Here is a 10000-nt window from a genome sequence, read left to right on the forward strand (position 1 = left end):
ACAACAAAAGCAATGATAAAACAGTGTAAATACAGCTGGAAAACAGTGAAAAAACAACCTCATTAATTATTCAAGACCCAGTGCATGATGGGAACACCATTTTATAACGTTGATATTTACACTTTCATTTATACACGATTGAATTGAGTGTTAATATAGATTTTCCTTCTTTTTTAAATTCTTACCTGAACTAACTTTTTCAAGTAAATTACTGTTTTTTTCTGTAGTATTTACTTCACCACAAAATCAATTTTATCAGTGCACTTCCGTTAAAATGGATGACATCACCGCTTCTCATCACATCTTCTGTCCAATCAAATGCTCTCTAGAATCTGAAGCTCCGCCCCCTCTGCTATAAACACCACCTGACCAAAGCGAGAGCTCACGCGTCAACATGGGTCTGAGACTCGTGTTCTGTTGCTCAAACGCTCGAGTTTTATTCCTTTACCAACGTTGGTTAAGAATGAAATGTGACCATGGACCACAAAACCAGTCACAAGAGTACATTTGTGTAAATTGAGATTTATGTATAATTTGAAACCTGAATAAATAAGCTTTCCATTGATGTATGGTTTGTTAGGATAGGACAATATTTGGCCGAGTTATTTTTGAAAATCTGGAATCTGAAGGTGCAAAAAAATGTAAACATTTGCATTGCATTTATGTTCGCGGTTTCGCTGCATCCAATCACAAAAATACATATTTTTTAGATATTTACAGTAGGATAGTTACAAAATATCTTCATGGAACATGATCTTTACTTAATATCCTAATGATATTTCGCATGAAAGAAAAATTTATCATTTTGACCCACACAATGTATTGTTGGTTATTGCCAAAAATATACCGTGCGACTTGTGACTGGTTTTGTGAGTTAAAAATGGCTAGAATTTAACAATTAAATCCCGCGTATCATCAGCGCTCGGATTCGCTTCCATGGTGCTGTCAATCAGTGAGGGAAACTAAACGCTATTGGCTATTTGAAAAGTGGGAGGAGCCATTCAATAGCTTCCTGTTTCAATGGAAATTACGAAGAGGAGGAAACACCATTCGCGCTGGTCATTAAAACACCATTTGGCTTTAGTGATTGGGCTAAACTTGTTAAATCAGCGGGCGAACGGGATCGGGCTCCAAGGGTGCTCATGGTGAATCGGCTGTCTGTCAGATTGCAGGTTTTATAGACGTGGTAAATCACGTCTCTATCAGAGAGATGCTGCGGCAGCATGTGCTAAATCTGCTCGGTTTATACAGCCAAACAATTCAACTCGACAGCCAGACTCTGGGGGTCAGGGCTAAAGACGGCAGAGTGAAGGATTCTGGGATGCATGCTCTTTGCTAAGCTTTCTATTATGATGCATATTCAGTGTTTTGACAGGCGTCCCTTGAGCCGGTTCTGCAACGTCACGGTCACACCGACCTGGACCGGCTGTTGACCGACAGACTCGGGTTCTTGAAAATATGATGTGGAAAAGCAGCTTGAATTAAATATACGGTTATATATAATCTGACATCGGCACACACATTTGGATTAACTTGATTAAAAACCTTTAATCACTCCCTTTCAAACTTGAGAGACACACTGCAAAAAATGCTTTTCTTATTGAGTATTTTTGTCTTGTTTCCAGTCCAAATATCAAACATTTCTTAAATCAAGATGCATTTACTAAAGTAGAAAAATGACATAAGATATTAAGTCTTGTTTTCTGGGGAAATAAATAAAAATGAAGTGAGTTTTTGCTTTAAACAAGCTAAATTATCTGCCAATAGGGTCAGAAATATAATCTTGTTTATTTTTGAATTAACATTATTTTAATTACCCCATTGGCACATAATTTTGCTTTTGTTAAGCATCAACTCTTAATGTTGATTAATTCCCCCAGAAAACAGGACATAATATCTCATGTCAGTTTACTTATCTAGTAAATGCATCTTGATTTAAGAATTTTTTGATATTTGGACTGGAAACAAGACAAAAATACTAAGTTAGAAAAGCAGTGTATTTTGAAGAACATTTTTTCTGTATATAATGCATTTCAATGGGGTCCGATGTTGAAAGTCTTCCACTGAAGAAAGTCAGGCTGGTTTGGTAAATGATGACAGATGATCGTTTTTAAAACTATATGAGTTATAATCTGTTTCACTAACATTAAGTAGACGAGAAATAATGACTTCTTCAAATTTTTCAGGTTTCACAGGGACTGAACTGCAGTTTAATAATAATAACTAACATATATAACATATATATATATATAATATAAGTTTGACAGAGGAACACACGCTCAGATGAAGGACAGGAATGACACGCTTCCTTTAGGAACTGGGTGCGGTTCTCCAAACATCCCATAATATCACACAGCTCTGCCAGCGCTCTCACACACACACACACACACACACACACACACACACACACACACACACACACACACACACACACACACACACACACACACACACACACACACACACACACACACACACACACACCAGTTTAACTCCATCACTCCCCTCTTACTGCACTCGAGACGAGACGAGACGAATCAAGAGATGAAATGAGAATAAATGAGTGATCTGAAAAGATGAGACACGGTGAGACGAGACGAGGTTTGATGAGATGAGTTGAATAGAGAGGAGACGAGACTAGATGAGAAATCAGATCAGGCAATGTTTGATTTCACTGCAAAAAATGCTTTTCTAACTTTGGATTTTTGTCGTTTCCAAAAAATTCTTAAATCAAGATGCATTTACTAGATGAGCAAAATGACATGAGATATTATATCCTGTTTTCTGTCCTGAGTTGATGCTTTAAAAAAGGCAAAATTATGTGCCGATGGAGTTAGAAATATAATGTTAATCCAAACAGAAACAAGATTATTTTTCTGACCCTATTGGCAGATAATTTTGCTTGTTTTAAACAAAAACTCACTTAGTTTTTATTTATTTCCCCAGAAAACAAGACTTAATATCTTATGTCATTTTAAAACTTTAGTATATGCATCTCGATTTAAGAAATACTTGATATTTGGACTGGAAACACGACAAAAATACTAAGTTAGAAAAGCATTTTTTGCAGTGTTCATTTAATATTCAACAATATTATTGATCTCCTGCATCGACTCCATTATATGAGCTGGACGATGACATCACGGTTTCTCCAGAGCGGATATAAACAGTAAATTAATACCTTTTTTTTTTTTTTAACAATGAAAATGAACCATCACAGAACTTACTAAAGATGGACTGCGACGCTGTTTTCTTCTAGAAACAAACTTTGTTGCATTATTTTCCTGTTATCTCTGTAAAGCTGCTTTGAAACGCTCAGTATTGTAAAGCGCTGTGTAAATAAATGAGACTTGACTTGATCTGATGAGACGAATCAAGAGATGAAATGAGACAAAAGGAGAGAATGAGACGAGAGGAGCTTTCAGACTCTTGTCTGTTCCTGTACGTTTAGTTTAGTTTAATTATATTTGCACAAATGTTAAATATATACAATAAGAGCAAGAAAATACAGTCCAAATACTGTGCAGAGGCAGAAACCCAAAAGAGCTTATTTAAACCCCCCCATTAAACAACAAGGGAAAAAAGAAATGTTAAAACTATAATATATATGTATATGACTGAATCAAATGAGTTACAACATATATCGAAACCCCCCAAAAATATACATACCAAAAACAAACCCCGTATGGCTCATAAATGCATAATCAACAACAACGGGAAATATATAAGACATAATTACAAAGCAACAATGAATTTATCCTTTATACATCTTTTATAATCTATTAACTTGCTAGATGGGATAAACCATTCCATAATTTAAAACCCATAAATCTTATTGAGTATTAACTTCTACAAGTGAGAAATTTTGGAAGATGAAAATCTGTATATTGACGAGTGACAGCGAAACCTGTGAATTTACTGTAAAATACATGTTAAATTGCTCTGGAATGTTACCTTGTATCTCATAAATGAAAACACATATTTGAGAAATATCAATATCATAATTTGTTACGTACCATTAAAACATGTGACTTCAGCTCGAAACATGAAGCTTTAGTTCTCGAGAAGTAAACACACTTAAATCTGATGGCTTTTTTAAAAATTAATATTATCATCATCTCAATTATGCATGTATTTAATTCAATTCACGTTTATTTGTGTAGCGCTTTTCACAATACACATCATTTCAAAGCAGCTTTACAGAAAATGCACGAGTCCACATTATAATTTACAGTGTTCTGTTATCTAACTTATGTATTTCAGAAATGCACATATACAAAATCACAGTTAGCAAAAAATGTATTAATTTAAACAATGTAATAATTTAATGCAGAAACAATGAGCTCATTAATGAATACTTGTTTGTACACAAATGATGAAAATATAGCATTGGTGCATGTTGATTCATGTTCATGTATCTCTGCTTGTATGATATATATATATGTATGTCATTTATTTGATTTGATTTTAATTTATTTTATTTTCAGATCTCCTGGATTGCATTGATGGGGCTGGACAGGGTTGTTTATGGTGGTATAAAATGTAAAAATGCAGTTTGCAACAATAAAAATTCTATGACAAGAAAAAAAAGAAATGCATAAAAACGAAATGTCTGTCACCAATTAAAAGTTCTGATCGCTGACCTGATCGTACCAATTAGCACAGAGGTTTCAACCACATCTTTCCAGTGAGGAAAAACATCAAATCGAGCCTATAATTACAAAATAATGTCCAAAGCACCAGGTGGTTTCATTTCTTACGATACTGTGCAATTAAAGCGACCAATAATTATCCGAACGTCGCTAATTAGACACACATTCGCTCTTTTCTTATCACACAGAGCGATGCATGTCAAATCTTTTTAAGAGCCTCTATAACACATGCTAGTTAGAGATGAAACACGAGCAACATTCGAGAGTGCACATCATTCCTGAACGCAGACGGGACAGAAATAGAAAGTCACAGACACCAATAATTTCAGCAAACACATGCACTCGTTATATATATATATACTGTTAAACCCAACCCATGTCAGAAATGTTGGGATGCTCCTGTTAAACCGCTCCCGGAGTCGGAATGCCACAAATGTGCTGGATGTTTAAACACAAGTGAAGGAAGATATTTCAGGCGGCTGAGGGTAAAACCACAGTATTCAACACTGAGAGTTACTGTGTGTTTGTGTTTCTGTTTTACACTGTTTCCTAACCAGATTAAGACAGATTATAGTGACAAGCAATTCACCAGAAACAAATCAAAAACGAGACGTGACCAAATCAATCAAAAATCACAGCCAATCAGAAGAGTGTGGGGGCGGAGTCTCTCTGCAAGCGCACTAAACTCACAACCAATCAATCAAAAATCACAGCCAATCAGAAGAGCGTGTGGGCGGAGTCTCTCTGCAAGCGCACTGCACTCACAACTGAATCAATCACAAATCACAGCCAATCAGAAGAGCGTGTGGGCGGAGTCTCTCTGCAAGCGCACTGCACTCACAACCGAATAAATCACAAATCACAGCCAATCAGAAGAGCGTGTGGGCGGAGTCTCTCTGCAAGCGCACTGCAATCACAACCAATCTATCAAAACTCAGAGCCAATCAGAAGAGCGTGTGGGTGGAGTCTCTCTGCAAGCGCACTGCAATCACAACCAATCAATCAAAACTCAGAGCCAATCAGAAGAGTGTGTGGGCGGAGTCTCTCTGCAAGCGCACTGAACTCACAACTAATGAATCAAAACTCAGAGCCAATCAGAAGAGTGTGTGGGCGGAGTCTCTCTGCAAGCGCACTAAACTCACAACCAATCAATCAAAAATCACAGCCAATCAGAAGAGCGTGTGGGCGGAGTCTCTCTGCAAGCGCACTGCACTCACAACCAATCAATCAAAACTCACAGCCAATCAGAAGAGCGTGTGGGCGGAGTCTCTCTACAAGCGCACTGAACTCTCAACCAATCAATCAAAACTCACAGCCAATCAGAAGAGCATGTGGGCGGAGTCTCTCTGCAAGCGCACTGCACTCAACCCCAATCAATCAAAGATCACAGCCAATCAGAAGAGCGCGTGGGCGGAGTCTCTCTGCAAGCGCACTGCACTCACAACCTGTCACAGTGTTGGGTTTGTGTTCCCCAGGTGTCCACTAGAGGTCCTCGTTATCACGGTGTCCTTCACTATTGACTTCATTTCCCAGCATTCTGTCTGTCACTGTCACTCATCAGTTAATTGCACTCAGCTGTTCCCCGTCATCATTGTTCCCAGCTGTTCATTGTTAGTCTGTTTAGATCTGTGTATATATTCCCTGTCTGTGTTAGTATGTGTCCGGATTCGTTGTTTAATGTCCCCACACTTCCGTTCCTGTTGTTGCTTCTTTCTCGTGTTTTGTTGTTTATTCTTGGACTGTCTTTGTTGGAATTTGACCCTTGCCTGGACTGGATGTGAGTACGGATTACCCCTTTTAATAAATACCTGCTATTGGATCTACGCTGTCTGTGTGTGTGTTCGTGACATAACCGAATCAATCAAAAATCACAGCCAATCAGAAGAGCGTGTCGGCGGAGTCTCTCTGCAAGCACACTGCACTCACAACCAAATCAATCAAAAATCACAGCCAATCAGAAGAGCGTGTGGGCGGAGTCTCTCTGCAAGCGCACTTTACATATACAACCGAATGAATCACAAATCACAGCCAATCAGAAGAGCGTGTGGGCGGAGTCTCTCTGCAAGCACACTGAACTCTTAACCAATCAATCAAAACTCACAGCCAATCAGAAGAGCGTGTGGGCGGAGTCTTTCTGCAAGCGCACTGCACTCAACACCAATCAATCAAAGATCACAGCCAATCAGAAGAGCGTGTGGGCGGCGTCTATCTGCAAGCGCACTGCACTCACAACCAATCAATCAAAGATCACAGCCAATCAAAGGAGCGTGTGGGCGGAGACTCTCTGCAAGCGCACTGAACTCTCAACCAATCAATCAAAACTCACAGCCAATCAGAAGAGCGCATGGGCGGAGTCTCTCTGCAAGCGCACTGCACTCACAACCAAATCAATCAAAAATCACAGCCAATCAGAAGAGCGTGTGGGCGGAGTCTCTCTGCAAGCACACTGCACTCACAACCAAATCAATCAAAAATCACAGCCAATCAGAAGAGCGTGTGGGCGGAGTCTCTCTGCAAGCACACTGCACTCACAACCAAATCAATCAAAAATCACAGCCAATCAGAAGAGCGTGTGGGCGGAGTCTCTCTGCAAGCGCACTTTACATTTACAACCGAATCAATCACAAATCACAGCCAATCAGAAGAGCGTGTGGGCGGAGTCTCTCTGCAAGCGCACTGAACTCTCAACCAATCAATCAAAACTCACAGCCAATCAGAAGAGCGTGTGGGCGGAGTCTCTCTGCAAGCGCACTGAACTCTCAACCAATCAATGAAAACTCACAGCCAATCAGAAGAGCGTGTGGGCGGAGTCTCTCTGCAAGCGCACTGCACTCAACACCAATCAATCAAAGATCACAGCCAATCAAAGGAGCGTGGGCGGAGTCTATCTGCAAGCGCACTGCACTCACAACCAATCAATCAAAGATCACAGCCAATCAAAGGAGCGTGTGGGCGGAGTTTCTCTGCAAGCACACTGAACTCTCAACCAATCAATCAAAACTCACAGCCAATCAGAAGAGCGGAGTCTCTCTGCAAGCGCACTGAATTTGCATTACTGCACTTCATTTATAAATATTAAATCATTTTAATTATTAACCCTCTGAGGTCTAGGGTGTTTTTGGGGTCAATGCACAGTGAGTGAATGAAACAATATTTGTCATTGAATAAACAGTTTAAACATTCCTATTTCCTTTCATTTATTTTCAAGATCTCTGATAAATACTATTATGAGATGTATGAAAAAAAAATATGTATGATACAAACAGTATATCAAATATGAATGATAATTGAATGTCAATAAAAATGATTTTTACATGCAGTTCAAACATATAAACCTTAAAAATATATACATATTTCTAAGATCTGAGATGAATTATCAATTATTGCTTTCGGGTTTGGCTAAAACTGACTTTAGACCTTTTTAAGATAAAATAAAACACATAATTAGTTCCTAAGATTATCATTGTCATCTTTGTTTGTCTATCCAGCTGCGATGTCACAGAAATAGAAACCGATTACAATCCTCTGTTGTTCGTTCCGGCTGATTAACATGATAAAGATACTTTTTTAATTGTGTGGCGGAGTTTCGTCTGGCTAGGACAGTGTTAGCAGCTTCACAGATGCCATCACTAAAGGTTTAGAAAGTCATTAGAGCTAATGAGTATATTAATTTTAATTATTGCCTGAATTATTCCTCTAATGCAATCAAAAAGTTCAGCAAAGCATGAATAATCTGACAGAAGCCTGTTTAAAATCGCTCACACTACTCCACTCGTCATAATGAAACTTTACAAATGAAATTATGTGTTGCACGGTTTGGCGGTGTGAAAATTTGCAATAGTAATACTTCTTAATTTGCCTTATTATTTTATTTATAAGCAAAAACAATAATATTAATAATACTAATATAAAAACATTATTTAACTTTTTTACAGTAAAAATAAAATAATATAATGTACAATAATTGTATTTATAATTGTATTTAATAATAGTAAAAACAATAATAATAATATTTTTATTGTTATTACATTTACATTTTTTATTTATTTCATTTATTATTGTATTATTATTATTATTATTATTATTATTATTATTATTTTATTTTATTTTATTATTACATTATTTTCCTTAAATACACAATGAAAAAAGAACATTTCTTAATTTTATTTACTGTTTTTTAATAATAGTAGCAACTCAAATTATTATTATTATTATTATAAAACACTTATTATTCTATTATTTTCCTTACATATGTTTTATTTTACAGTAGATAAATTGCAATAGTAATATTTCTTAATTTCCCTTATTCTATTTAACAACAATAATAACAATAATAAATATTATTATTTATAGTTAAAAAGTTCAGTAACGCATTAATAATGTGACAGAAGCCAGTTTAAAATCATTTTTGAATTGAGTAGCTCACACTACTCCACACGTCATAATGAAACTTTACAAATGAAATGATGATGTGTTGCAGGGTTTGGCGTGTGTGTGTGTGTGTGTGTGTGTTCCTCTAAGGCATCTAATCAGGGTCTCGTCGTGACCTCTCGCTGTCGCTCTAATGGAGTAATTTACCAAAGCGCGCGTTCCCTGCGCGGGGTCACGGGGGCTCGTTCCACCAATTAACACGGGGATCCGTCAGTACCCATGAGAACGGGTCACTAATGACCAGCATGTGTGAAATCCATGTGCGTCTCTCTCTTCAGGCTCACACACACACACACACACACACACACACACACACACACACACACACACACACACACACACACACACACACACACACACACACACACACACACACACACACACACACACACATTCTCTCTTCAGGCTCACAGCACATGTGGAAATCAAGCAGCAGAAAATGTGATTTTCTGTTTCTCTCTAATGGAGAGCAGATTTTCATTACATTCACCTGAAACTGATGGGCAGGTGACAGAAAATAACATTTATCTGACCACACACACACACATGCGCACACACACACTCACACGCACGTGCAAACACACACACACAAACAAACATGTCTGGTTCACTATCTTTTTTGGGGGACTCTCCATAGATGTAATGGTTTTTATATTGTCCAAACTGTATATTCTGTTCCCTTACACTAACCCTACCACTAAACCTACCCATAACACACACACACACACACTGTTTGTAAAGGAAGGTCTACACGATTGATGTAAATAATATCCATAACACAAATTGTCTTTGCGCAATTATCAAAGTGCAAAAACTGCAACACTGTGTTCTGTTAATAAATGAAATCTCATGTCCATATTGTGAGATTCGCCTGTTTTGTTGTTGCCTGAGTATCGGAAGCTCAATTACATTTAAAG

The 10000-nt window shown here is 37.6% G+C and overlaps 1 protein-coding gene across 1 annotated transcript in view; it reads right to left on the reverse strand.

The window, feature by feature from the left end:
• LOC143733302 (receptor-type tyrosine-protein phosphatase mu-like) overlaps window positions 1-10000 on the reverse strand; it is a 325940-nt gene that overhangs the window by 205104 nt on the left and 110836 nt on the right. The gene's annotated exons all lie outside the window — the stretch shown is intronic.

This window comes from Siphateles boraxobius, unplaced genomic scaffold (genome assembly GCF_051911475.1).
Source record: "Siphateles boraxobius isolate OS27281-9 unplaced genomic scaffold, OSU_SipBor_1 96, whole genome shotgun sequence".
NCBI classification, from domain to species: Eukaryota; Metazoa; Chordata; class Actinopteri; order Cypriniformes; family Leuciscidae; genus Siphateles; species Siphateles boraxobius.